The following is a 27766-nucleotide window of genomic DNA, read 5'->3' on the forward strand; positions in this document are numbered from 1 at the left end:
CTGTGTCATCTGCTAATAAGCACCATTAATGATTACTTTTATTCAGAATATTACTTACACACTATCTTTATGGCTTATTCCACTTGCAATACCTTGTTTTTACCAAGGTAAACATTATTGACAGTTATCTCTACTCAAGACTAAAAAATCCTATTACTCTCTACTAACAGAAAACTGTACCTGGCAAGCCTCACGTGCTCACAGCTCCCACATTTTCCAATAATTCAACTGCATTGTTAATGCTCCAATAAAATATATTTCCAAATGATATACTCTAGTGATTACTTCAAAGTATAAAATACATGCTTGGGAAAGGGGAAATTATGTCTTCAGGAAAAAAAAAAAAACTTCCTAAGAAGGTGACCAAAAAAACTCCAAAAAAAGGAGAGAGAGTTCAACACAAACAATTTTATTATCTGCAGAACTTCAGCACGATAATAACTACGTAATAACTAAAACCCAACAAGTGAGGTCAATTCTATTTCTTTACTTTTGTCTTCGCTCAGCCTCTATAGTTTCAACTTTCATGTTTTCTTTAGTCATGAAAAATTATGTGTTTTCCTGTCATGTTGGCTCAATATACTTGTGAGTCAGTGCACTGAAGCCTCTGCAGTAGAGAATCATGGGATCGGCTTGGCATGATCAAACCCATAGAAATGAAATTTAATCACAATGTGATAGATTTTTTCAAGCTTTAGTTACACTACACAAGAACCTGCTTCAATAATAAAGCATTGTGATCTTGCCTTCTTGCCAGAAGGCAAGAAAAATCAGATCATGGTTTATGCAAGGCCTGTCAGCATTTCAAAGCATAGTAGTATTTAGAGCTATACACAACAGCTTTTACCAGACAGAGGTCTGCTATTCCGATTACCAGTTTCTACCAAAAGGGAAATAAAAAACACCACAAAAACAAATCACAAGGAAGGAACATTTGGACTACATCATTCAGGTTCAGTTTTACATGTAATAACATGTCCCTAACAATGACAACTCTAACCAACTTCAGGCTTTAGCTAGAAAACACTCCACATCAAATTGCAGCTTAAATTTAGAGAATTACATGGAATTGTGTCTGCCTGGTTATAGTTATTAGGGTTTGACTCTTCGGGGCAGACTTGCATTGAGACCAACACTGAAGTTAACCTTCTATGATGGCTGCTAATTGCTAGCTGCTCAAGTGACTGAAAGCAGATCTACGTGACCAGAACTGCTAAATCGCACCTGATCAGCTTTACTGCTGTACATGATGCTATGAACAGAATGTAGTCAGTCAGCGTTAAATAACAATGCAGATGATGATTTTAAGTTGCAATCTTTGGTAAGAAGCTGTGAAAATAAACACTGTCCCAACAGGATGTTCTACAGACTCCACATCTCACTTCAGACAAAATGCTTCCGGAACACAGCCTCTGCTACACCTTTATAATTTACAGCTTGTGCTGGCAGAAGTAGGGCTGGTGAGCAGAGTAAAGACTTCTGGGTCAAAGCCTGCCTGGCAAAAGGAAGAGCTTCCCACAGATGATGTAGCTCTCAGGTGATGGAATAGCAGCAGCAGGGCTTGCTAAAGATTGGTTACAGCAGACAGGTAATTTTGGCTAGGTCTGGAACAGTCAGTTCTACTGTAACCATGAGGAATGTCCTCCAGCACCACCTGCAGACCAGGTACTTAAAGAAAGCACCATCCTGGGGCAGGCTGCACAGTCCAAGAGGGACTGGCACCATACCAGAATGTATGGCAGGGATACAGAAAGAATGATACCTTCCAGCATTTTCTGCTTGGACCCAGCAAGAACCTCCTCATGTACGCTAAACGAATCACCTATTCTTTTCTGTTTAGAGGCAGCACACAAACTCTTTCTTCGGTTTGGGGTTGTTTTTTTTTTTTTCCAACGCCCTGCTGCTTTGGTGTTTTTATCACTACTAGAGTTCTACAGATAAAGTTCTAAGGATAAAGCTTAGGTATTTAAAAATCATTTTCTTGTATTTGTATGTCCCAGTGAAGAAATAGTAAAAATGAAAGGGAAGGAAAAAAGAATGTATCAAAAGCTACTATTTTCAGGGTTCTTACTCTTTGAATCCTGCAAACAAGGCTGAGAAAAGCTTACAGGCTTCTGGGATACTCTATTTTACAAACTTTGGTTTCCAAAACAAAGTATGTTTAAAAGATAGTGTGTATACACAGGTCTCCCACTTTTCCTTTTTTTTCCCTAAGCAACTGACACATCGAGATACATTCCATTTACCTACAGAAAGGTTTCATTTTAAAGATTCAGTACCTCATCTTTTAATTTTCTTTTGTTCAGAGCAGAGTGTTTTCACAAGAAGTTGATAAAGCTTTTTTGTTTTAAGGTCGATTTGCAAGTTCTTTGGCCTATACTATTCAATAGGGAATTTATATTATTATGATTCAACCATCTCACCTGTCTTCATATTCTCTCACAGGAGCATGAAATTGAATAAATTAATACCACAATAATTAAATAATCAGAAAGACAACATAAATTTTCTTACTGAAACATTTAAAGTAATTTCTCACCAGGTCAAGGTCAGGGGAAGATGAAGATTAATGTCTGATTATCCTAAATCAACCAAAATACAAGAGTAGCAGCTGACTTAGTCTATTAGAACTACCAAAACAGGTGGCAATGAGAACACCTTTGTGTACTGTGTAAGGAAAATACTGTGAGAGGAAGAAAAAACCCACTTTAAAAAGAGTACATTTGGTAATCAAAGGATCTTCATACTTCTCTTCCTCCCAGAATATTCAGCAAATTACATTTGCTTCTCTATAATAATTTCATCCCTAACAAGATCAGAGGAAATGATTTATTCCACCCCCAGTCTTCCTACATTTGTACGTCATCCTATGGGACACTGACTTTCTGAATTGCTTTTGGCCATCTGATATTATATTACTGCAGCCTTCTGCAGGAAGAGCCAGAAAAGAAAAAAAGGGGGAAAATCAAAATAATTACATTAATGCTGGGAATCAAAGTTTATTGACTTTCCCTTGAGCTATAATACCAAAAAGCTGGTTACAGAAGTTGCCAACTTATTTAATGATACCACCAACTCCTCCCTGAACTCATCAAAATACCTTCTGAAAACATTATCAAAAAAGTTTTTCACATACAGTCATGCATTACTAACTCTAGCTCTTCTCAATGCAGAAGGTAACAACTTTATGGGCCTCTGTTCCTTCTACCTGTCTGTGCCTACCAAAACTCTAAAAACCATTGTCATTGTAATGAAAAAACCCTTCAAGGATGCTCTGAATTGTCACATTCCCCAGCAAACCAACATCCTATTTTCACATCCCAACTACAACCTACTTATTCTACAAAACCTAGGAAAAGCTTTTATTAGAATACAGTTCTAATGAAAGTAAACACCTCATACCCACATGGTAGCTTGCTCTAAGAACTTAAGCTCATAACATGGTATTCAGCAGTATGAATGGTCCAGTGGAAACAATTTCCATAGCTCATTATCCTTTTTTCAGTTGTCACTCACTGACCCCTACCAAGCAGAGAGGGCTACCTATACATGTATTGGTTCCAAAAGTTCTCTTTGAAATTGGTAACACTTCTTCCCCAGATGTCCTCCTTTGGAGAGCAGAGTTCCTCTCCCAACACTTTTTCTCTTAGACCAACAGCATCAAAAGCATCTTTTTTTCTTCCCTCTCTTTTTTAAAATGACTTTAAGTTACAACATTTATTTGTTGGAAGAGGAAAATAGTTAGACAGCCAATAAAAAGAAAAAATGGCCAGAGCTACTTTTCAATAAGGGTTAGCAACTAAGATATCACTTCTAACAGAAGATTTGTCCTTATATCATTTATAATACCGCTTATTTAAAACATACTTTAAAAAGTACAATAAACATATTCACAAAACAAAACTGTTGTAAAGTTTTCGGAATACTAACAAAACCAAGAAGAAGCTATAGCTAATCACTTTCTCTTTCAATATAACTGTAAGCATGCTATGAAATGTTTACAGTAAAACTCTCTCCCCTAAAAAGGCTAGAGCTAAGAATTCATTATTTTTAAATCTAAACAACATAACCTCTTCTGAATAACATGCAATTAGAAAACCTATAAAATATAATGCATAAAATACAGTGTTAATCTTCACATGTTTGGATGAAGGAAAGATGGAACTTCTAAAGAACCAAATGAGTGAAATCAATCAGCAAGATCACCATTAATAAATCTGTTTCTTTAATTCACTTATATGGGACAAATCGAGTTTCTTAGTTTCGTTATCTGGTGATGGAACAAAGGGATTTATGCCAGAACACTCTTGCCAACATATGATACCTGCACATCTGTAACAATCTAACATGTTTTAGTAGCAAGACATAGATCCTTTGATGTTATAGTGAATATGTCCTTTGATATTCATCCATAGTCAATCACTGCGTACAAGATCAATCCGCAATGGAAAACTGCTTTGAAAGTTTGGCTTGAACATAAGATTATTCAAGTAAACTGTTCAAACAAGGTATCATGACATGACAGATCAGAAGAAACAGCTTTCAGTAAAGGCAGACAGGGTATGCTTCTTACATTTTGAAAGGCAACTTGTTCTGTAACATTAGAAGGGACAACATCAGACAGAACCAACAACCTGGTCAACAGAATTGGTGTCAGTGCCTCCCACTACATGTAGAATCCCTTCCATTTAAGCATCCATCAGTCCTATGAGAGGAAGTTGAGATACACCCAGGGAGCAATATTCATATTAAATAGGATCGAACTTCTGTACACTTCCAAAGTGTAATCTGGTTTGCTTAATTAAATTAGCTTTTGCTAGGTAGGGGAAAATGAAAAAAATTAAAAAGTTCGGGGAGGCAAAAATGCATTATAATACTCTCCAATCAATTTAGAATAGTGTATTCACTAAACTTTCATTCTTGCAATTAGTCTTTAAATACCTAAGAAAAGGGCAAGTCCTTTTTAAGACCTTTCTGTATTGTCCAGACTTGAAAGTCAGCAAATATTTTCCTGGAAGAAATCTAGTTTGTAAAACTATTTAAACAGCAGCAGCAATTTACATTGCTACTAAATTACCTAGAGGAAAATACTAAAATAAATGTTTCTAAAATAATGACTCTAATAGCATAAAATATATTAATAGATTCAGATTACCACTATTTTACTCAACATCTCATTTTTATGCTAATAAAAATAATCAGGTTTACCTACCTGCAGGTTAAAAGGTTTACCTATATTTTAAATTGTACATGTGAATTACAGTAAGAATTCATGCTCCCTCATGCAGAGCACAGAACACTGACATTGGGAGAAAGAGGAATCAGTTAGCTACCACAGCTTCTTAGTTCAAACCATTAGTAACAACATTTGAGAGGCAAAAAAGACTATGACATTTCATAACAAGGACATGGCAAAAAGTCATCCTTTGCCTTGTAGTGCTGAACCCAAGGTTGAGTTTCTCTACAGTGAAGCTGCTCCTGAACACTCAGGCTCACTGAAACCACCCAGTTCAGGGCAGGGAGAGACAGCTACCAGACACCATTTTCCAGGAGAGCAGCTGGAACAAATGGTTTGGTTTCCACCTTCTTTGCTCATCTCATTGCGTCAAGATTAGCAGAGATTCCAAGAAACTCTCTTTTCCTTTCAAAATGAAGATGGAGGACAATAGTTTGAGATACAAAAAATGTGGTGTAGGTTTAAAGATGACAATCAGAAGCTTTCTGAAAATTGTTTAGAGAAGAGTAATCTATTAGAGTTGGACTACTGTAGAATTATTGAGTAGTTATTGAACTATTTTGTGATAACAAAATGCAACTTCGATTTAAATTATTATAAATTTCTATTCTTATATCTGAAGTAACATACAATACTGCATTTGCAGTAGCACGATTATTTAGATTTTAAACTTTATCATCGTACAAAAATGGCATTATATACATCTAGTATGGATAAGTAGGAATAATGCCTAAGCTGCATAGCAGTAATGAAAGTTACAACTTCTAGATATAAATTGGAACTCTCATTGAATTAAGTCAGCTTTTTATGTTGACTATATAGTACGAAAGACAAAATTAGAATCCTTATTTAATTTTTACTAAGAGTTCAAAACTGCAATTTCAGAAGTGCTTGATAAAGAACGTCTCTCTTGAAAATTGATTTGCATTAACCTTTTGACAATCTTCCTAACTGAATTAGTTTAAAAGGTGCCTAACATCTGCAGTGACATGTACTACCCCTGTTTCTATTCCTAACAAAATTCCCTTGCTAGGTTGATGATGTATTTCAGTGGCTATTCCTTCAGAAATAGTTTAAATAAAACAATAAATACATGCCAGAGTTTATACAACCAAGGGTGGGGGATTTTGGTTTTGTGTTTGTGGGTTTTTTGTGGTTTTGTTTTTTTTTTCTTAATACATAGTTGAAGGAAGTAAAACTTTGCTAAAAACAAAAGTTTATTTTCTCATAGTTAGTGACAAACGATGGCCCTGCCATGCCTAGGCTTTTGAGTGTAGCTTTGGGTCTGCTTCTGCTCAAAAGACAGCTGAATGGTTTCAAACATTATCTTTATCTTTACCCCAAGGGTGTATATACAAAACCTTGGAGGGGCTTGAATGTGTCAAGTTTTCCTACTAAGTATTCCAAGTTCTTTGTTAAATCTTCCTGGTGACTTCAATTCTCTGCAACTGAGTTTGAGTACCTTTAAATAAGCAATTTCCTAATAACACCTTTCAGTCTTGCTGCCATCACACAGAAGTGTGATAGTCACTGTTTTAGTAGTAAAAACTGTACTGCAGTTTCCATTGGATGAAACCTTGACAATGTAGGCTTTATTAATGGACAATTTTAAGGCATATAAAAAACCCTCTACTACTATATGATTTCTTCAACTACCTTATTCAATACAAGCCATTCCTTTGCAAAATATCTAATATGCTAATGCAAAGAGCACATTGTTTTACAGTGTCAAGCAACACGTACTTACACAGACCAAGGTTTTTTGTTACTGATCTTCTAGTGTTAAAAAAGTTAGGCCAAAAGCTTTAATTAAATGATTAAAGTTTAATCTCTTACCAACTATGATTAAGTAGAATCCTTTTATCTGTAATCTGAACATCTTTTACCATTTCTACCCACAAGCTACAGCTTCAAGAGACATGGTATAGAGAGAATTCTGTTGCACATACTTTTACCAAGAACATCAAGCATAATGCATTTTTCGTGTTTAGCCCAGTGAACAAGCTTTTTTCCCCAAGACCGAGAAGTTACCCTTTAACAAAAGCAACCGAGGGCAAAAGGATTATGAGAAATACATCAGCGTTACCAATGGGCTTTAAAGCAATCTAATTAGGTAGCCACATACTATGGTTTGTGAGAAAACTAGCAACCTAATAACCAGATAGTCATTGGAAAGAAAATTAAAAATGCATGTTAGCAGTGAAATACTGGATTTCATTTGCCATCTGCATCCTATAAAATCCTGTTGATATCTCATTGGGCTGACGGACTGCCTACTAAAGTGCTTTTGGTTTTGTTTTTTTAAAAATTTATAAGATTTGGGAAACTATTGTAACTTAAGAATTACCTGCCCAATTTCAGACTTGCAACTACAATGAGAGACATTCAAGTTTAAGCAGCACCTGCCAAAAGAGAAAGATTCAACACCCATTAGATGCAGAATTTCAACTTTACAACTAAGGCATTTCGTGTTACATTTATGATGCAATAAACTAAGACCCATTGATAAGGCACAAGATATTAGTTATCTAAAACTTGAGAAACATATTGTTACTTGAATTCTGTTTGTTGATTAACTAACTTGATTACAGGTGGTAGTTTACAATACCACTAAACCACCTTCAGGAAAGTGAATGTAATGCATTTTCCACAATTACAGTTTATACAGGTTAACTACATTGTTTCACTTAGGAAAAAAAAACTTTTGTAAGTGATTTCAATAAATATTTCCATCTTAGCCAAGAAATATTGATTTAACAATGGAATACTAATCCTGAGACAGCTGCATTTTTAATATCATCTCAACCTCCTAGATCAGAAAAAGAGTGTGATGCAATCTGAATCTCAGTATAAATTCACATTTCTGGTTGCATGCAGCCATTGTATTTTAGTCCTATCTGATATACAAAATTTTATGACTATATGATGTAGTCATCTGGAGAACAGATTGCCACTGCTGTTATCTCGTTCTCCATCCATACTTAAATTCTTACATAAATTTGGCAACTAGTATGTTGAAAACCTTTAAAGTTAGAAATCAATGTGGTATACAGCCTGAGAAGCGTAATCTCAAATTTCAAGGTGCAAAATGCATTAATCTTCTGAAGTTTGAAGGACAACGCATGCTAAGCTCACGCAGTAAATACACTGGTAAAGATGACTAGTTGAGAAACCAGAAAATCCTTCCAAGCACTGTTTCTGTACCAATGTTCAAAAATAAGAAAGAACTCTTCCATATCAGAGGACAAAAAACCACTGGCTCTTGTGGAAACACCTTTTTTTATTTATATATTTACGTATTTAAAAATCACTATAGTATATGCAAAATATAAAGGAAATATATGTGAAAACACTACATACAGCTATATTCCATTCTTGGTAAAAATCCTTTTCTTCTTCAGTAAAGGAAGAACGTGCACAACATTATCATTGTCCTTGACAAAAGCATGGCACATCTTGACCAATGTGTCAAAAATATTTTCCCATACTATCTAAAACTAAGGAAGCAACTCAGAACTTACTAGTCCTCATCTATGAGCAAGGAATTAAAAAATTACCACGTGACTGCAATATCATCCTGGTTTTATATGAAGTATTTAAGACAACAAGATCTAAGAAAACCATTATAGAAAGTAATAATGGAAAAAATGACTCCGTTCTGCTATTCAACTTACGCATACAAAAAGATGCAGTAGCAACACATGCATTGAACTTTACCCACTACTACTTCACTTTTACTTACTTTCTCAACAATTCATCTTACTGGCATCCAAAAGACACCCACTGCAAATGGACAAGTATTCTTAAAATGATATAATGATTTACCTTCCTGTACTGTGGAGCTCTGACAAAGTGGCTGTTGCAAATATAGTTTGTTTTAAGCCACCAAGCTATTACAAAAACTTGATGATAGAAAGTTGGCATGAATTCCTCCCCCTCCCCTCATTTTTTTTTTTTCCTTCCCCCCAGCTTTCAAGGGACCCTGTTTATAGTGCAAAAAACCAACTTTTCCCTCAAGCACTCTATTTTAGGAGCATTTTGTTTCTGTCCAAGTTATTTAGAACTATGTATTTGTCATCAATTCATAGCAAAGCTCCCATTGATACCATTTCTAATACTGCTGTAGACTAGTTACCATATAAAGCTCTTACACAGCATTACTTTGTTTCATCTACTAAATGGTGTGCTACCATTTGAACACTTTATCCTTCAAACAAGAGCTTCAGAAAAACAGCTGTTTAATAGCCATCATATAAACACGTACAAAAAAATGAAAAAGAAATTAAATAAAGGATACTATTCTAATTCAATACAGTAAAAAAAGTTCCTTTACTGTCTCATTTCAGAGACAATATAACAGAAACACAACAAAAAGCATTGGGTTTATATCCACTGAAAATATGAAAGACAATTCTTGATTATAAGCATAACGTCCAGTCCTCATTTTATTCCCCAAGCCTCAGTAAAAGAATAAAAAGATTTTTCTCCCCTTCCCAGGAAATAGATTAGGTAGGCATGACATTTTTCCACTTCACTGTTGTATGCATTTATAAGCTTTCCTTTTGTACCATTTATGAATTCAAACAGTGCTAGGGTTAAGCTGGAGCAAAGCAATTTGGCATGCTTGCATCTGCTTTTATCAGGGAAAGCAAAAGCAATCCATGAGGTCTGGGCTGACCTTAATGCACAAGTATTTATTTGGAGATTCGAAGGGCTTACCAATTGTGTTTAGTAAGAGGAAACCTAAATTTGATCACACTCACATACAATGTCACCTTAATTCAAGCAATCACCTTTCAGTTCTTCTGATGCATCAATAATATAATTGGTATTCTATTACTATAAATATTCTCTCTTTAAAAAGGACATATTAACTATACCTTCCCATTCTACCATGCAGCTTTCTACAGGACAGAATCAGGTTTCCAAAGTCAGCTACTTCCAAATTCAGATAATTTACTTTTAAAAAAATTAATCTGTGCTGTTCAATGCAATTATATATTCAAAGTACAGATATAACACAGTCATGGCCTCCATAAACAACTGTCGCAGGAAAAATATTAAAATCAATCATCTCAAGCCAACTACTACAGAAAATTGTCTTGGAAATTTCAGATACATGAAGGAGGTAGTTTGGAAAACAAGTCTTCACTGCTTTCACCAAGTAAGCTATTTCTAAATTAATTTGCTGAAATACAACAAAAGCATTCAGAGAACACACTTCTTCCTCTAGGAACTGGACACATTTTATTTCAAGGTAGGATTGCCCCATTCATTTGTGGAATTTGAGCAATTATTAGTGTTTCCAACTCTCAAGTCCTCAATAAATTAAAAGAAATGCACTAGGAACAATTAGTGGGGAAACTTTTACTGCCTCCCAGTAACAAAGATACCTGATCAAATTTAGATTCACTGCAATGCAAACAGTAAGACAATGTGAATACACAGTCTGCTGCTTTGCAAATGGACTGCTTTTCCTGAACACTTCCGTCTTTCCACCTAATAAGCATGACTGTTATTGCCAGGTAGTGATGTGCCAGTAATTAAAATTTTATTATTCTTTTTTCTAGTTTAATCACTCTTCCTCCATCCTTTTTTGTCCTTCCCTGGTTAATTCCTTTAACTATTGGAAAATATGAGTACATAGAATTTGTTCTCAGTGACATGATAGCAAGTCCTACCTTTCATACATTCTAGATACATCAACATCCTATAGTCAAATACAATTTGGTGTCCTATAGCCCTGACTAACATTGTCTCTTGTGCTTTAAAGCACTGATAAGTCAGTATTTCGGATTATCTGTTTCCAGATAGCCACTCTCTCAGACATAACTTTGACACAGTATTGTGCTCCCTCCCCTTTGATTCCCTCAGTCCTTTCTAGCTACACTGCAACTATTTATTTTAATATTCAAAACCAGATGAACTTTTTTCTCTCCTACTGGTGGTGGGTCAATACTCTACAAAAACTTGTTCACATCAGTCGTTTTCACTAATAGTCTTGTCACAGTTTCCTCTGAAGAATTTTTCCTTTTTTGATGAATGGTCTGAGAAGAGCAACTGGACATTAATCCTTCAACATCTCTTAAGAAATTAAGAGTCATCTGTAATATGCATAGCAGTATAATGGTACCTGTTATGCACCATTATATTCTTATTTTCCTGGTATTTCAGCAGTCTATTCAAACTTAAATATGTGTTATTTTTAGGTTTAAAAGGTTGGGCTGTGCAGCTATCTGTGCATACATCTTCAGCAATTTCCCATGGCATAGATATTTACACAATAGAATGTGTTCTTGAAATTTCTAGGCCTGACTGTCTCAGGATGCCAATTCTCTTACAGAATTCAAAATGATGACTGCTTGTGGGCAGAATGGAAAGAGTAGACTTGACAGCATTCTGCCTACCTGACCAATTCCTTTCCTGTGTCAGGTATACAGATTTTTCATAGTTCTGATTGTCAAAAAATATTTCTGATTTTGCAGTGTTTCTAATCTGTTATTTGAGACTACGGGTTCACACACATAAACACACACTTGATATAAAGAAAGTGACCACTGGCCTCCAACAGGAAAGAGAACTGTTGTAGCTCTTAACAACTTTCTCACTACCAAACTGAACACATAATTGCAGAAGGAAAGACACTTGCATTCCTTTCTTCTCAAAGCTGCCATCAGAGCTCCTGTTTCCAGCATCTGGAGCTAGACTAATCACCATTCAAACAAAAGCATGCTCAGAGAATTTGGAATTCAAGCCACATGTTCTCACAAAAAGACCAACTGACCCAGTTCACCAGGCCTGCTCAGGGCTGAAAAGCAAAGCAATTGGGCTCTCACTGAGACACAGAGATCAACACATACAATTCCATTACCACCAAGTACAAAGTTCTACAATCAAGATTCTTCACCACCTCTTCCTGCTCACCCAGTCTGCTTGCTTAACATCCTACTAACATACTAATGGCATATCTACACTGCCTTTTCAATCCAAAGAAAAGCTGCATGATTCTCTTAATTTGATATCAAACCCAGATCAGTAGCTTATGCTAAGGGGCAAATCATGGTAGCTTGAGCTCAGCTCAGTGCTAAAGGGGTGAGACAGCAGCTTAAGGATGGAGCTCGCTTATGTTTACCAGTTCACAATGAAGGTGTGAGGAGTATCTATCTGCATGGACTATAACATCTCCGAAATCTGCTCATATTAGGGCAGAATTAATCACCTCCTCAGAGGAGATTTTTTCTCTTACCAGTATCCCTCCAAGGAAAAGCAAGTCTGACAATTAATGCAGGTAATAGCATCTGACAGCAGCTCTGCAGATGTGCCACCCAAAGGATGCAGACACTGAAAGGAATCTAACACACATTTTCACTCTGTACCCTAATAAAGCACAGAAGAAAAAATTGTGTGGGTAGATGTGTAAGAAATGGAAGCCAAAGCTAACTAAATTAAATATAAATGTAATAAGGATATTTGGTTCACAGGTCACCTATCACAGGCAACACTGCAGGTGCCATGCTAACTATAGTTAAATAGAAGATTAAGCACGTGCAAACAGCTGCAAACCTACAAATTGTTGCTGTCACGTATAAGCACAATTTCTTGCTTCTCTTAAAAGTTTTCTTTTTAAAATACTTCTCTGCAAATATTTGTTCCAATCTCTTTTTTATTCATCTACCTATAAAGAGCTTAACTGTGCATATAAATATTAAAAAAGAATTTACCATACCATAAAATGCACTGTCAGAAAAAACCGTCGAACTCATACAACAGCATAGCATATATTCATTTCTTCTATATTATACAAATCTGTGTAACAGTATATTATACAAAGTTGTTTAACAACTGTTTAAACAGTTGATCACAGTGATTTACAATTTATGACACCACAAATTCATATAAATTTAAATTTCACTGCATAATGTGACTATCTTGAATTTCTAAATCTTCCTTTTATGTTGCAGGCTGCTTTAATTATCACAGTTCAACTTTTCTGAAAGTTGAAAAAAATCTTTAAATGAAAAGAAGTTGTCAAAAACAAATACGAGATTATGGGATATTTGAATCCAACCAAAAAAAATCTTCTTGATGAAAATGGGTCTCTGTCAGGGTGCCTGATGTATTATCCAATCTCTTTTTAGCAAAGACTATTTCTACTTTAACTATTAATCAAAGAACAATTAAGTTATAAACGTGTAAGTACAGAATGCTGAATTATCTTCAGAGGAAAGACTAAAGTTACTGTGATACTTCACACACAGACAACTTATGCTCCGCTACCTAAATTTTAGGTGTTTATCCACCTAACAAACAGTGAAAAATCCACCACTATGCAATATTATGCATCTTAATTTCCTGCTTTCTGTACAAATGCTTGATGCATACTACTACATAAGCAAGCATCATGCAAATTCAGAAGAACCATAAAAAAAAGCCACTTTTAATTATTTTTTTTTTCCCCACCCAGCATTATTCAGCTGGGGACCTGAAGCAGTACCAGTGCATTTTTTTTAAAATACATGTAGCATTAATCTTTGCAACCATAACTACAACAGAACATCTTAACCACTGTGAACAAAGCAGAAGTCAGCAGTCATTCTCTAAGATTTGGCGACCCTCAGCACATCAACTTTCTTTACATTTTCCCTCTATCACTCAGCATTTTTGTATGGTAGAGAAGCCAAGTGGCTAAAGAAGTTGTCCTGTCAGCTTTATCTTTAATCTGCACACTTAGACCTGTAATACAACAAAGGGTGTAAGGCAATGTTTGTAAAGGCAATGTAACTAATACACTTACCTTTACAGTATCTTCTCCTTTCTGTACTTCAAGGCTACAAAAGGATAACAAATACATATATGAGTAATGAATGACCTGTCTATTGGTAAAAAAAGAATGTTTGACCTATACATTATTAATCATGTTTACTTTGTTTTACTACTACTGTATGAAAAAAGTCTGCACTAATAAGATGTTGCTTCTCTCTACTGCTTTAATGACACCATAGTTTAGTCATTAACACTGAAGCCATCCATCAGTCATGTACCTAGAGAGGGGAGCCAAGGCTAAACCCATTTGGGCCAGTACTGATTTCCTACGAAGTTACTGGGGAACTGCCCTGCACGTCTGTCCGTGAGATAACACAGCCAAAAGATAATTTGTACAAACCAAAGTTTAATCTGGAAGATGACTAACAAACAAGTAGAACTAATTACTCAAGAAAGTGGATGCTCATCCCACTCTCAGTTTCTTCAAATGAAGACAAGCTTCCCAGCAGATACACAAGTTATTTGCCTCCATCAAGGGAAATGAGTGAAATTTACCTTCCTGACACAGGAGATCAACCTAAATGATTCTTCTGATCTTTACTACTATGAATCTATACATCACCCTTGTAACACTGCATACAATTTTAATCTTATTTTAGCACAATAAGGAACACAAGTTTGTCCAAAATCAAATTCTTACAAGTTTCCTTCAGTTTTCATGGAAGTAGAAAAGAATCAAGTGAGGGAGAGTTACCTCTTGTCTTCACCTCATTACAGCTCCACTGAGAAAACACATTTCTACCCTCTTCCCTCTTAATTTCACAATTGCACCTAAACAATAATGAGTCTTCACATTATTTAGTCTAGCAAGATATGGCTACATAAGGAGCAAGATACCCACTCCAACAAAAATGGATTAAGTCAAGGGACAAAGCTGCATATGTTTTAGCTAAGAACTTGGGATTTAGGAAGTAGGAATGTAGATTTCAGGTGTGTACATCTTTGCTGTTACTGGAAATTTTTCGAGACTGTAAGTGTGCATGTATAAATTGTATATCCATGGGTTTATCAGCATACATTTGGGTTATCCTCTCATAAATCCCTCTCTCTTATCCACAAAAAAACTGATTCAGGTTTCACAGGCTTTTACTGAAAAAAAAAAACCCATACAAAATACATTTTAGCCTTTATATGTTGTAGAGTTCATTACAGAAGAAGCAGCTGAATCAAAGAAATTCACTCAATAGCCAATGTGACTATTAAGCAGGTATCCTTTATTGCAGCGCTGGGAGTCGCACCGGGATATTTCCACGAACGTGCGTCTCGACGAGAAACAAATTGTTCGTGATTTATATTACAAAAGAGTTTACATATTCATTAGGTTTCTGATACATTTAATACATATTCATTATTATTCCGGGAACTCCTGAATATATGCTAATGTCCTGATACGCCTGCGCAGTTTCTTTCTCAGGTGGTCGTCAGGGGTCATCCTCCTCAAATCTTCCTCTTTCTCCTCTTCTTCAGTGTACAGAGTTGGGTGACCTCTTCTTCATTATCCCCGTTTTGCAAGCTCAGCAACCTTGTTATCCATCCCGCCCAGATGGTCCCAGGCTTGTTGGCATGTTGGGCCTCCCTTTATCAGGTTGCCTCAAACTTTGTGTCTTTTCTAGTTCATACCCAAGGACTATTCCCTAATTTACGGCTTCTCTTATCCTGCTTCTGCATTCCAACTATTTTATTAATTGTTTTCTTTTGTACTGGAGCATGAGACAGGCGAAGCCTGAGTTTGTGGGGCCTGACTCAAGTATTGCCAAGTTATATTCTTTTTTTTTTTTTTTTAAATTGTTATACGCTAATTAGATTCCCCTATTCACAGCCTTCTGCTGACTTTTTAAAATGTTCCTGTTCACTTTTTACTTCAGAGCTTGTTTTGGATATTCTTTCTACATCTGTGACATTGCCGTTGATTCATTCTGGTCAAAGTTACAGGTTTTATTTTTTCAAGTAAACCAGTGGGCTTTCTGAATGAATCATCATCATTTTTTTCCCCTCTCCTCTCCCCACCCCCCCTTTTTTTTAAGGAGGCTAACAACTAATGAATTTACTAAAAAACCACATTCTGGAAGTTCATTACATTCTCAGTCTTCAAGATCACCAGAAGTCATTCTGGTTCTTTGTTATGCTCTCAACTATAGACAGCACCTGCACTCAATATCATAATGACCAGCTGAACACGATTCAGCTCAACATCTTCATCTAACTTTTCAAACCTGGAACATTATGCCCCATTTCATTTTTAGGAGACTTATTTCAAACTTTTTCCACACAGGTCTTTGGTACAACAATGATATTTTTCCTCATTTATTTTTTTCATAGCAAAGCCATCCACAGAACTCATCAGCTGAATTGTGTTCAGCCATTGTTGAGCTTTACAACAGTCATATTGATTGGTCTCTCCCAAAGGCATATTATAATCATTTTACCGCGATAGGGTTATAGGCACACACACACTTTGACATTCCCCTTAGATATGATAAATGCAATCCTCATTTTCTCAGATCTTGTACAATTCACTACATATCCATCTATCACCACAGAATGACCCTTTCTATTCCACTGAAGCTGTAAATCCCAAAGGTATAAATATCTTCTTAATTCATACATATGCCATACATTCCATAGTCCTATTTTTGATTAGTTCACGGTAGTTCAGCTCATCATTTCCTTGATGAAAATATAAGCTGGTGTAGTCCTTTTGAATCATTTTGTACATCACCACTTTGAATAAAGCATTATTAACAGGCTTTTCCTCCAGTGTAATCTATCACACTCTTAAATACCAGAGGGTATTTCTGACATGTGCCACATACGAATCATTTTTCTTGTGGACTGCCACAATCATCCTTTTTGTAAAAAACAAGACAGTTTGTGGTTATTACTAGCTACAGCAAAGATTTGATCTGTCTACCTTTTAACAGCACAGTTTCTTCTGATGCCTCACTATCATACTTAAATGATCATCAGTTCTAACATTTGTCTACTTTCTAAATACCCCTGCAAACCCACCAAAGCAGCCTCTTACTGCCACAATAGAGACAGCTTAGGTTTTATCCGCACGTGGACATTTTAAGACACACACAATACAGACATGGTTAAGGTGCTATGTGTTTATGGCAGCAATAGAAACAACATATAATCAGCGTAATCTTTTGAATAAAAAAGTCATAAGACAATTCCACAAGCACTATAACTATGAACAAATTACATCCTGTGTCTGTAAACATTACATCCAGTAGCCACAGTACTTCATATAGCTAGTTTTCAGAGACAGTTGATTCAAAGAAAATAAATTCTTTTTAAACAGGAAAAGAAAAAATCCACACCGATACAGCAAGATTACTTTTCTATATTATAATTACACTTGCATTCAGTTTTGCAGTTATTTTAAAATATAAGTCAAGTGCACATCTAATTGCATGTAAGTTGATGTGAATTACAATAGGTAATTCACAGTAGTAAAAAATATAAAAACTATAAGGATACACACCTTTTCTTTAAGAAGTCACAATCTTGCTAGCTTACTATTTAATGTGCACATTCTTGTTGCAGTAACCAAAATTAGGGGTACTGAGGAACTACATATTTTTGTATGCATTAGGAAGAATGATGTCTTAACTCAGGAGAAAGCTAGAACAAAGGAGAAAGTTTCATTATTAAAACAAAATTGCAACTATGTGTGAACTACCTCATTACTGTAAGACCAGTAATGATAAAAAAAAGTATTTCAAGTCTTAACTATTACACCTCAGTTCAATGCTTTATGAAATTCAACCCATAATCATTTTCCCCAAAGATTTAACTTCATCAATTGTTACTACTATTATTTTTATATTTGAGCTGTAATGCAGTTCTAAAATATACAAATTCATTAACAGTAAAGATACATATAATTTACCTTCAGTGTTCATACAAGAAAAAAAGGACAGTGAATAATATCAGTTTGTACTTTAAAGACTAAAAATCTTCTAACTGGGGAACAACAAACGTTTTTAGAAATATATTAAGTAGCTATAATGTATAAAAGCAAGGATCAATGAAAATTATTTTTCAAATTTTATTCAGATAGGAGTTGAATGTTGTACTATTATAAATCAAAATATTTTGTTAAATGGAATTTCCATCAAAGCTTAATAACCAAATTCAAGCAAACACAAATTGAAGCGTTATGTACTTTCTGTGGCTCCTATAACGGCTAATTCAATAACACTAAATGGAGTGTTACTGCTGATTATTCTAAGTGAGATAAGACAATTTGACATTTACTGTACTTCACTTTTACTAGAGTAAAATTTCATTTTAAAAAAGAGACATATCATAAAGGGCTAAAAAAACTTCTTCCTATGTTTGACATGAGACAAACCTCTCATCAACATTTACTAAGCATTATGTTTTGTGCTTCTTTTGCTAATATTCTCACAACAAGAGGTAAAAATCAGTCATTGCAATAGTAAAGCAGTCCAGCCAGCCACATATGAACTTCAAAGAGCAACCTGTACAAACTCAGTGCCCTAATATTGCTCTCATCACAGAGCTTCAAAGAGCTCTGTGTTGAGATTATGGTAAGATTTGGCATAGTGTACAAAACTCCCAGCTGCACTATTTTGGGAAAAGTTAACAAAATCTCCATAAAAGTTTGAACATTTTAAGCAGTAAGAAAGTGCTCACAAAACAGAGATGACTGTCACTGCCCTACTGAACTACAAACTGGTTTTAGCATTGGATCTTTAATATACAACTAAAAGCTTTTCATCTTTCTTTGCATATACGGTAATTGCAATTGCAAGCCTTCTTTCGAAGTTAACTTTCCATGCAATCCAAAGCTGTCCATCTAGTTCCTGGACTTTTTTTTTTAATGACAAATCTTTTAATTTTAAAATGTGGTGTCCACTTGCATCTCTGGAAATTGTTTTTTATTCTCTATTTTTCTAGCATCTCATTTCACTCTGTTACTGGGGGGGGGCAGAGGGAGGGTAAGCAGGTTGCTGACTATGCTGATAGGCAGAGAGTGGGGAAAAGTACTCTCTCCACATTTCATTCAGATAATAGAAATCTGCAAGCTGCTCAGTGTGACAGATGAGCTACGTGAGCTAAAGCAACTTGTTCCGCTTGTCAGCCTCCAAGAGTCTACAGCAGCAAGATACAATTGCGATGGCACTACGATCGCAGAACTAGGTCAAACATACGGTCACTTTAAAACAGAATGTCAACTGTTCTTTCTACTTGAGGAATTTGATTCGGTGACACTAAAAGCTGTTAGATACCATTAGCTTTATATCTAGGTTCAAAATGAAACTGTTACTTTGACAGTATTTGAAGAATCCTCTTGCAAGCCCTACATTGCCATTAAAGTTTGTAAGAATCAAACTGTCAAATTATGTCACTATTGCCCATAGGGATTGGGTACTTTAGGACCAGAACACTTTCCTGTGTTACACCAGAGGACCTGCGCCTTTGGAGTAATATTTCCATTATGACCTTTGTGGATAAAATGGATTAAAATCCTCACAGAATTTTAAAGAATAAAGATCATACAGATATATAGGGAGTTTTTAATTGCAGAAATAAAAGATACCTTGACTCATGCCTAGAACTATTACTTTCTTTAAATTGTCATCTCATACAGAAATTCTTTTATTTTAGTGGAATAGAAGAATTACTAATTGAATGATAGTAGATTTTTAAAGGTAACTGAAAAGTAGTATTTAAGAATCTATTCCAATTATTTCCCAAAATCTTGGGAAGATTCACTTGCATTATATTGTGATGGTGAAATACCCCATGCAACACTACCAGAATGCACAGTTCAAAGTTTAAATAACTGTGGTATACAGATCATGCTACATGGTAGATCTAGATAACATTTGGAAAAGCAGGTATTGAAATGAAGATATTTCTAATCTTACTCTGACATTCAATCAACAGAATCTTTATTAAATGACATACAAAGCTACTTTAACAAAATTACACTATGCATATGTTTCAGCACAGGTAACTTCTGTCCAAAAGCACTGGAAATGCAGAAGGAAACAGCAGAAGTGCAAGACATCCAAAAGTAATTTCCTTCTAAATATTTCACCAATTTGTGTTGGCAGTCTGGGGTCAAGCTCAAATCATGGACTCTGGCCAAGCACAAATTCTCAGTCCATTAGATTTTGCAGTTGAATTTATAGGTATTTCAATACACCATATTCAAAGCATGCTATAAATTTGAAGTTTTAATGTATACATTTTTCTGGTTTGTTTACATTACATAATTGCCTTTCTAGTCCAACACAAAAATTTTCAGGAAAAATATTTTCAAGAAAAACTTCTCATGGATCTGTTCAGTTAATAAAATTCATATTTTTGTGCAGTAAAAAACTTACATAATTCTTAAAAATAATTGTTGTTTACTTGCTTTGATTTCTAAATGCCTTTGATCCCATTCATTAATATTCATTAGTCTTCTGATGTTGGACTAATGAGAGTCTTATGCATTTATGAGACGTTATTTAAACAATGTTATCAGAATTTTTTGATTTATCGTTTTCATCAACACTGACAATACTTTATTCTTTGCATTCTCCAGCTTTTTCTTCAAACTTCCTGAAGACATAGTCTACATACTCCAAAACAAAGTGGAACTCAACAAATGCGTAACTAATTCAGTTAATTATGAGCCCAGAACTCTAAATGGATAATAGCATAAAACATAATATATATGGACAGAACGAATAATGCTCATACTCAGCATCTCATTTACTTCCATGTTTTACATACATTATTTATGTTTATGATGGAACATCTCTGAAGCAAAAAAGAAAGAATATGGCCACAACTTTTCAGCTTCAAGAGTTTACAGGCACAAAAGCAGCAGTGTTGTTGCCAGAAGACGATACCAGCCACTGATATTTCACATCACAGGTGACACACAACATGCACAGCTAGTCACTTGCATTCTTTCCATTTAAGAAAACATTAGCTGTTTTCACACTTAGTTTCCACTGTTTGCAGTACATAGCCACAACAAGTTGAAAGTAAGAGTGTCCCAGCATATGCTGCACAACGTACCTGCAGTACATACACTGCATAAGGCAAAAGTGCCCAGAGGAACTAATGTAAATTTACAGGCAGAGACAATCCATCAGAGCATGCCAACAAACAGTTTCGAGTTAAACATCAACTGCTCATTAAACCTTCTTCTACACTGTTAAGAGTTTTGCTATTTCCCTATTCAAAATGTTGATTCCCTGCCCATGGCATGGAAGTTGAAAGTAGATGATCTGTGAGTGCCTTTCCAACCCAAACCATTCTATGATTCTATGATTTACACTAGAAGTAACTTGGGCAAAGCAGTCCTACCCTACTACATCTAATGTGTATGCAAAGATAATTAAAATATGCAATAACTTTCAAAGAAATATTGCTAGTTCAGAAGTAAGCATCTGAAGCCAGCTCCACTAACTCTTACTTCTCCAAGCAACTGCAAAGGTCTTTTGCTGAAATATCACTTTGGTTAAAGAAATGACTTGGCATAAACCTCAGTGATAATCAAGTCAATGCCACACATTAACATTTGCTTCACTGGCACATGGATTTACCCGTGCCAGTTGACTACTGTTTCTATTATAGTTCTTATATCATGGGCTTTCACCGATATTTCCAACTTAAAGATCAAATACAATACATTAAAATTTTTTAAAACAAATTATTTTCTGATAAAGCTACACCAAATTGAAACCATACATTACAGCATTCTGTCTAGGTATTAACTCTTACATCACAAGAAAAATATCCATTATGAGCTTCCTAATGACAATGCAATAAATGTGCAAAAGCAGGAAAGTAATTAGTCTCTATGTGATGTAGTGGGCACAGTAAAGAACATTTGACTACACACACATATACCAAATTTTCATACACACAGAAAGTCGTTGCTCTAGTCTCAGTATCAAATAATAACAAGAAGTTCAAAGGACTAAGTTCTAGGACTCCCAGTGTATCTCACAGGATGTTCAGTATCTAACAGCACTGGAATCCACCAAACCAAACATTTCAAGAAAGTTGTTTTATGTATATCAAAGTTTAAAAGATCTTTACTGGTACCAATGTTTGATTAACTGTAAAGCTATGCATTTTAATATGAATTTGGTTCTACATTACAGTACAATTCTAGAAAAAAAATAAGGAAGTAATTTTAGAAGCTTTAAGTAGTATCCAAAGTATTTATATAAGCCAGATGCTGTGGATAATCATCCATTTCTAATTCTAATTATGTGCAACATCAGGCCTTACATATCACTCTTATCAAAAGTATTATTAATCTTACTCTAAAGAACACTATTTTCTCACTCTACCTTTTCTCCCTTTCTAGTCCTCCCTTTTAACCTGAACTAACATAAGTCTAGATTTAGATACTGATACTCAGTCTTCAATTCTGATACTCAAACTCATTGCTTGGAGATGAGCTATTATAGCATACATCATATTGAGATTTTATCCCAGCTAATCAAGTCTTCTAAAAACATGTCATACATCAGAATTAATGTGACATGAAAAGTGTTAATGTCACAATACTAAAAGGCAATTTTTTTCCTGATACCTGGGAAAGCAAAAAAAGGATAAAACTTTATTTAATAGAAATTGTTCCAAGTAAATCAAATACGTACAATAGCTTTGTATGCTTAATATTATGAAACACATTCTAATTTGTACTTCAAATATCCTAAATTTCTCAAATTTTTCATTTTTTTCATTTTCTTAAATCATACTGTCAAGGCTTAACAGCTACTGCTTCAGTTACAGCACTGGGAAAGATATGCCTCACAACAGGTATAAAACACTAGAGCTATTTAATGGACTAGGATTCAAACAGCAAAATTAAGGAAAAACTGACACAGAAAGCTCTCTCACTGAGGACACTAAGGTAAAGAGAAAAGACAGCACCTGCTACTAACAATAATGAATCAGTGGAGGGAAGCTTACAAATTATCCTAATTAGTAAGAAGCAGGCAAGAAAAATAAGAGCCTCAAAGCAGTAGCAGCATCTTGGCAAAGCTCCCACAAGCAAACACACTATCAGTCTAGGCCTCACCATCCTTCTGTGTCTTTAAAAGCACACGTACCGACTGGTCAGCTGTCTGCCATATGAAATTAGAGTTAAGAGCCTGGCTAAATACCCAATTTACTAAAGCCATTTTTTAAACTAAAAACAAATCTGTGTGACCAATCTGTTGCTACTAATACCCAAGCTTGGTTATGTCCACATGAACCGAAACAACTGCAGATTGAATATATACTAAATTAATCTTTGGCAAGGAAGATTAGTGCTCTGCTTAGAAAGACATCTATTACTACTGAGAGAGCCTCAGCTTCCTAGATAAGATTTATATTCTTTTACCCATCAAAGTGAGTCAGGACAATTTTCTAACCTTTCACATAGCTGCAAAATATGCCCATCCTTTCTATGATGTGTGCACTAAAACATAGCTTTTTATTAAGTCTGGTTAAGTTTTTGGTTCATTCAATAAGCATGTCCTGCCTGATTCAGATTTCATTTCCTAAAGTCAGAAAAGAAACAATGTCAGAATAGTTTTGACATAAAAATCTGATTTTGTTAAACAGCTCAAGACTTTGCAAGTGAATGTAAACTTTGAAAAAGGTATTCATCTTTTAAGTGGAAAATCATCATTATTATAGCACAAAAATATTTTTAAAACAATGAGCTATCATTAAAAAAGTCAACAAAAACATTTCTACCATTCTACAGACAGAACTATAATGTAAGGGGACTGATATAACAGCCTTTTTTAGGACAAAAATTAGACACCTTACAGATGCAGTTTCTTTTGTATTTCATAGAAGCCCACTTCCTTACAAATTGTCATTGGTTCTGTGACTGAAAACTGCAATTAGTTATGCTTCACTGACACACACATGAATCCTTTAGTGGTTATATTATTCAACCTGAACATTAATTAGCAGGACTTATAAATTCTAAGGGATTGCAGCATCACCCCTATTGTATTAAAGCATTTGTAGCAAGAGACAGTTAAATACTGTGTATCTTTTAAATATGTTATTCTAGCTAGGAAAATGTTATTCTGCCACATGAATTAAACAAGCCAAGAAACCATAAACCAAATAAGACTGTTTAATTTGTGCAAACAGTCCTTAATTTTTAAGATCACATAAAATATGAAAAAATAAAATGCATTTCTAATACCATTTTATTTTCAAATGGATCTCAGTTATGAGTGAGCTTCACTAGAGAAATAAAAATTACAGAAAAAAACCCCCAAAAAACAAAGGAAAACAATTTTCATTAGTTCAAATGAAACTAGCAAGGGTTAGCAGCAGTAAAAACCTAACTTCTTTAAATTCCAAAATGAATCTCCTCTCCTGACCTTTATAGAGCTCAAGATGCATACGTACACAGAATAAACAAAATAATTTGAAAGCAAACTCACTGAGTGCGCCTGACCTTTGAAACAGCACAGATAATTTTAATCAGATTTGCACAATGTTACTGTGTCTCAGTTTCTGTGTAGCAACACAAAGATGACAAAACTACTTAAGGAAAAAACCCAACATTTCATCACAATAAAAGCATCTTCAAATATTTTTTGAAATAGCCAACAGCCCTAAAGAGGATCAGGCAAGATTCCTCTGAAATTCTACTCCCTCAGTATCCAGCTAGAGCTGCACAATTCAGCTCGAGGGAGAAAAGCCCTTTCTGCCAGTTAAATTGAAGAGCTGACACCTTAAAGTTACACACATTTTAAAAATTGTTTTTGTAGGAGTGGACAGTAGTTGCCTCCTTGATCACCTAGCATACAGTAGGCTACTTAAAGCTTCTCAGTTATGTTTATTATCTTAGATTTTCAGAGATAATGAGTAAAATAAAAAAAAAAGAGAGATTTGCAGCATAAATAACCTGACAAGCAGTACCGACTAGTAAAAATCTCTAGTTACAAAGAAACTAAGTTGTCAGAACTATACACTAATTAGCCTTAGTTCAAACTAGCTGGCAATACCTTCCTTTCTGGAAGGACAGATGTTAGAACAAGAGTTGTAAACTGCTTATCAGCCACCAAAGCTGACTATTGCTTGTAACACTTGGAAAAACAAATAAACCTTATACTTTATGCAAGCTCCACAACAGCTTACTGCAAGTATAGTTGTATCACTTATGCCTGATGAAATGAGAGAATAAACATGGACAGCTGAAAGCCCTGTTTAGATTCAGAACATGTAACCTCCATCAGATTAGACCTTCCACACTTACAGTGACAATGGGGTTCTGCACAAGCTGGAAAACATAGCGTGAGAGTAAAATACAGTTAGCTAAACAAAGACAGTTATAAAATGCTGAAGTTTGGCTTTGGTACTTTTAGAAAAAAACAACAGTGAGTAGAACAGAGATTGTCATTAATTTAGTATTTACCCAAGACTAAACTCTACTTGAGGGGTGCAATAGGACAACATAGGTTTGTCAAATAATGCACTTTAACAATACTAGTTCAATTTACTTCTAGCCTAGTTGGTTTGAAAGTTTAAGTTCTTAGCATTTCCAGGGAAACGTCCAGTTTAACAGACCACTTGGATATCAGAACAGCCAGAAAGAAAGTACAAAGCAAATTTGTTAACTACATGAATTCATAACTATGTATGGCTCACAAAAGAATTTTATACATTCGCTGTTTCCTTGTAAGGCCACACTACCCTTGTAATATCTACAAGCAGCAAGGTGAGCCAAATGTGTTGCTAAGAATTTGGTTACTTTACCCACACTCGGGTCATTAAGAGGAAATATCATAAGTTTACATAGCCTCTAAGACAATAAGCAACAGAACAGAGTTTATAAATAATTTGAAAACAAACATTGCTGAGAGTTAACACATGTTAAGGTGAGATCATGAACAAGACAGTTTTCCAGAACAGCAACCCACCATTTCTGTGTCACTAATGCATTATGTGAATTTGTTGTAGGCCAGCCAACCCTTTTTGATAATGACAACAATCATGTTCCTCTTCTGCCAGACTATTTTGGTCTCTTTCTCTCTCCTTTGCTTAAGTGGATTTTATTCTAGAGCTTGTCTTTTGCCACAGCTATCTGATAGCCTCATCTATTCCTAATAAGGGGTTTAACTTACTCAGCTTATCAGGAAGGTTGAAAGCGAGTTGATCACTGTGTACAGACACACAGTCTGACAAGGCAAAGCAATTTGACCTTGCAAACAGTCATATAGGACCTTGCACTTGGAAATGAACATTACAGAAACTGAAACTTGAGTAAGGCCCAACTTCCAGACCCTGAAAGTGATTTAAAATGAGCTGAAAAAACTGTAAGAAAGTACTGAAGTAACTTAGGACTATGCTATTGCATTACAATTTATTAACATGAAATGGAAGTTACCACCCTGCTGTAAAGTAAATTCCAGTTTTGTTTTGTTTGGCATAGGAGAAAGAAGACTACATGTACCACTAATTACTACAGTTGCCACTTAGGAAAGCTCCAATCTATGGACTGCTCATAGTCTAGCAGAAAAAAGTATAGTTCAATCACTCACATCATTAAAGGAAAAAGAATGTTTCTATAAAAAGATATTAAGAGATGCAATGCTCTGTTGAACTGCACTTTCAGGAAAAGATCATTCAGTCAAAACCTGCTCTTTTTTTATTCAAGACTTTTTTTTTAAGCAAATTTAGAAAAAATTAGACTGAAGAAACCCCAACCTTGATCTGATTATTAAAGTTGCTTTTCTTTGTTTCAACTACAGCTTTCAAGATTTTTTCTAACATCCTTAAAAATCAAAATGGACAATTACCTGTTTCATTGTTTTTAATAGGAAATAACAGTAATAGCAACATCTGTTAAGCAGCAACACCCATCTTAACTGGGGAAGGGGGAGAGGGTGGCAGAAACTTCACTGTATGCATTCACTCTAAGTTTGTAATAAGTTCTAAACTGACAGGCAAGTTTTAAAGTAAGTTTTTCCTAGGAACACCAAATATTTATATTCACATATATTTCAAGCAATAGGTTTTAAGGCAGTGTTTATTTTGAATATTTTTTAAAACTTTTAATTCAATATCTATACTGTGTGGCTGCTAAAGGTATATAGGGAAAGTTATTCAGAAAGCATATCCAAGAAAAACATCTGTTGAACGGTGTAAGCCAACAATTTGACTCTATTTGACTACTTAAATTTACAATGCAGAACTTGCATTACCTGTCCATAATACACACTATTTTTTATGCCAATACATAACTTTTAATGTATATTTTAATGCCAATACTTCTATATACAGTAATGCAACTCAGCTGCTGATCCATTACAACATGGCCACATCCCAGTTTCATGCTAATGTTGAATATATATCCAGTTTTGATGCAGTGCCTGAATATCTGGAAGTCTGTAAATAGTATCTGCAAAGAAAGGACAGCATTCAGCTTATCTCTAAAATTGACTGTAAGCATCCCACTGTCATTAAGAGTTAAGAAGCAGCAGCCACCTTTCAACAGATAAATCCAATAATAAATTAATTATCTAGCCCACTGTGTTGGGTTTGCATGACAAGGTTTTGGTGGCAAGGGGGGGGGCTACAGGAGTGGCTTCTGCAAGAAGCTGCTAGAAGCTTCCCCTGGGTCTGACAGAGCCAATGCCAGCCGGCTCCAAGACGGACCCGCCGCTGGCCAAGGCCAAGCCAATCAGCGCCTCT

At 35.2% G+C, this 27766-nt stretch overlaps 1 protein-coding gene across 6 annotated transcripts in view; it reads right to left on the reverse strand.

Moving 5' to 3' along the window:
- FHIT (fragile histidine triad diadenosine triphosphatase) overlaps nt 1-27766 on the reverse strand; it is a 615120-nt gene that overhangs the window by 577043 nt on the left and 10311 nt on the right. For 2 of the 6 annotated variants that reach the window (XM_075762302.1, XM_075762298.1), the window contains exon 2: nt 7584-7638. The exons of the other annotated variants lie outside the window; for them this stretch is intronic. The gene's annotated coding sequence lies outside the window, so the exon portion shown is untranslated. The remainder of the gene's footprint in view (nt 1-7583; nt 7639-27766) is intronic. 6 annotated transcript variants of the gene reach the window in all.

The sequence above is a fragment of the Balearica regulorum genome, chromosome 10, assembly GCF_011004875.1.
Source record: "Balearica regulorum gibbericeps isolate bBalReg1 chromosome 10, bBalReg1.pri, whole genome shotgun sequence".
Taxonomy (NCBI): Eukaryota; Metazoa; Chordata; class Aves; order Gruiformes; family Gruidae; genus Balearica; species Balearica regulorum.